General features: G+C 39.3%; 1 pseudogene; it reads right to left on the reverse strand.

Annotated features, from left to right (window-relative positions):
- Positions 1 to 1,969: 1,969 nt before the first annotated feature.
- On the reverse strand, positions 1,970 to 2,308 carry LOC109702339 (large ribosomal subunit protein eL22 pseudogene; annotated as a pseudogene).
- Positions 2,309 to 3,361: the final 1,053 nt, after the last annotated feature.

The raw sequence follows: 3,361 nt of genomic DNA on the forward strand, positions 1-3,361 counted from the left end.
AAGTCACAAACTTACAAAGTTAATAGTTATGGTAGGGACATAGCCAAAGAGCAACTGATGCCCTGTTGGAGACAGGGACCAATCACCCTCTACCCATTGAAAGTAAAAGGTGAAAGAAAAGTGCATTTAATATCCAGCAAGGAAAGGAGGAAGGTCCTTCAGAAATCCTAACCAGGTGGAAGGAGCAAATGAGAAAATATTCAGGGTTGAACCCTGAGAACCCCCTGGGCCAGGGACTCTTTATTTTTTTAATAGTAGACATGTGTTAAGCCACTTTAATATGAAATGTGATCAAAGCTCAATTACAAGAGTTCAAAAGGCATAGAAAACCAGTAAATTTCAATTTTATCACAATTTTAAAAATCAGGGACCAGTTATTAAAAACAGATGATAATTTCAGCCCAAGGTTAATTTTAACAGTCAAACTAAAAAATTTTTATGTGGGAACATCAATGTGATAAATAAGTAAAATTGCAAACCCAAGTCACAAACTTACAAAGTTAATAGTTATGGTAGGGACATAGCCAAAGAGCAACTGATGCCTTACTGAAGTTTGAAAGAAGTCCTGCCTCCTGTGAGGGCAGAGGAGAACTGTACAAATAATTCTCTTTGAGAAATTTGTATAGACAGAGAAAATGCTGGAGTCTTTGCCACAAGTGAAATTGCAAAGCTGCAACATGTTAAACTCAATCCAAGAAACACCAAATGTTACATTGGAACCAAGGTAGAACGTGAACATTTAATTTCCAGCTATATGACTCTCAGAGCACAAGAGTTTCAGGTGTGGAAATCAGCTTAGTAGGCAAGCTCTCAAAAAGATGGATTTTATAGTGTGATTAAAAAGCAAGGCAGGTGTTTCTAAGGAATTTTTTGGATTTCAGACTGGCACCCTAAGGCATCAGAGGCTCTTTCAAAGTCACTCTTGACAATGAGATCTTCCCAGTCTTTCGAACCCTTCTCACCTGTCAGTTCTTGATTTTCTGCACCCATTGGCACAAAGTGCCAAGATGAGGCCTCATTCTCTGCCCCATTACCTTGCAGGCACACTACTTGGCAGGTTTTATTTTTCCTTTGGTGCTGGTGTCAAACCCAAGGCCTCATGCCTACCAAGCAAGCTCTCTACCACTTTTGACATGAAGCCTCGACATTGCTTTAAGATGCATAAAACTCCTCCTCACTGTCCCTCCATGCAAGCCTCCAGAACCCTGGGCATGGAAGGGCTCCCTCCCTGGGGTTTACAGATACCCACATCTGGAAGCTCTACTACTGTCTCCAGCTCCCCCTACTGGAGGCCAGAGTGATGGCTTGTTGCAAAGACTAGTGGAATCAATGATTATTTACAAATTCTTTTCTGCACACACGTATTTAAAACCTGGAACTTCTACAGTCACTCACCAACTCTTTTATGAAAGGTAGAATATGCAGCAATGCTAAAGGCTCACATTTTATTTCTGTAGGAAGAAAGAGGGTTAGCATACATAATTGAGCATTGAGAGTAACTTGAAATTAAAAAGTGAAGATCAATGCCCCACACCTTCATTTTATTGACAGGACAATCTCAGAAAGAAATCATTTGTTTTGTTTTTTAATGAATGAGAAATCCTTTGCTGTATGCTGAAACTCCCTTTGAGAAGTGCACCAGACCCAACTGACTAACTTTTTAAAATAAAATGGGAGCTATCTGAAGTTCACACCTCTACCCCCTTATCAGTTCCCTAAAGTAGGAACTCATAGTTTGGAGAAAAAAAAAGCAGGAAAAAAAGTAAATATGAGTCAATGAATGGCAGCCCACAGGAAGCCTGTTTACTATGATTTCCAACTTTCTGTCCAATCCACACTGCAGAGATAGAAGGATAAGCCACCATTTTGGTTCCCAAGTTTTATTCAAGATCTCATACAAAATATTCTAGATAAGTGAATTTTAATCCTCATCTTGCTCCTCTTCTTGGTCCTGGTTAATCTGGAGGTATCATAATTCATAACTCTCTGTGCTGTTAGCAACTACATGCAACCAATCACATAGGTTATTTTTCTTCAAACACTTTTTGGTGAGAGATTTCAAATATCTTTTGGAAAAAGGCACCTCAGAAGTTATAGTGATCTTGCTCTTGCTCCTTTTGATGGTTACAACACCTCCAGCAAGATTCCCAGTTTTCCCATTCACTTTGATTCTGTCTTGGAGAAACTGCTCAAAATTGGCAGCATCCATGATTCCATCTTCCACAGGGTGAGTACAGTCAAGGGTGAACTTCAGAACCTGCTTCTTTTTTTTGCCCCCCTTCACCACAAGCTTTTTCATGGCCACCATGGTGTAAGCCAAGGGTCTCTTGAAGGTACATTTTGTCACTAATAGGTGGCCTGATATTTCAAAGAAATAACCAAAACTAGAAAATTGGAACCAGAGGGGTTTGGAGGAACTTTAAAAGGAAGTGCAGATGGTTTATGTAAAAAGGGACAAAGAAAAGCAAAAAAAAAAAAAGCCTAAATTAATGGTAACTATAGTAGAAAGGATGGTGGATAAAAAGGTAGGCCTTTGGTCTCAGAGCCAGAGACAGACACATCAATGTAAATTTAAGGCTCCAAGCCTGGAAATTCAGCTTGAAACTAGAAGAGAAAACAAGAGCTATAAATGTGGTAAGACAGGACACTGTAAGAGAGAATGTCCAGACTGGAAAAGGTGATTTCCCTTTATGTCTTTTGATGAAGACCAGGGGATTCAAGTGCTCTTCTTCTATGGATCCTACCAGGAGCTTTTGATAAATTTGGAGATGGGACCCAACCAAAGGGAAATACCCTTCCTGGTAGACTCAGTGCAGCTCATTCATCTTTGACCTACATCCCCACTGGCAATCAGCTATCTGATTTAAAGTTACTAGTTTCAGAAGTAAAGGGAGAAGGATTTAATACTCCTGTGTTTAAAAAGACATTGGTTAAATACAAAGGAAAAAAAAATATGGAGGCTGTCTTTCTCTTTGTATCTGTGGCAGGAACAAATCTGCTAGGATGAGATCTTAGAACAAAATAGAGACTGAGTTAAAAGTTAATCAAAAAAAGGGTTACAAGTCACACAAAATTTTCTCTCTGAAAAGGAAGAAAAACAAATGCTAAAGGTGTGAGTCAAAGACGGTAACTGTAGAGGACTAACAATTTCCCCAATTCATATTGGACTTAAAAATAAAAATGAAATAGTGAGTGGGAGACAGTACCCTGTTCCTAAAGAAGGCAAAAAGGGAGTACAACCAGTAGTTGAGGGATTACTCAAGGATGGCATACTTAAAGCCTGAATTGTGGGAGACCAGTAACTAAATAGACTGAGAAGAAACCTTGACATGAACATGGCCATGTCAAGGTCCTTTGTGCT

Source organism: Castor canadensis, chromosome 16, assembly GCF_047511655.1.
Source record: "Castor canadensis chromosome 16, mCasCan1.hap1v2, whole genome shotgun sequence".
Lineage (NCBI taxonomy): Eukaryota > Metazoa > Chordata > Mammalia > Rodentia > Castoridae > Castor > Castor canadensis.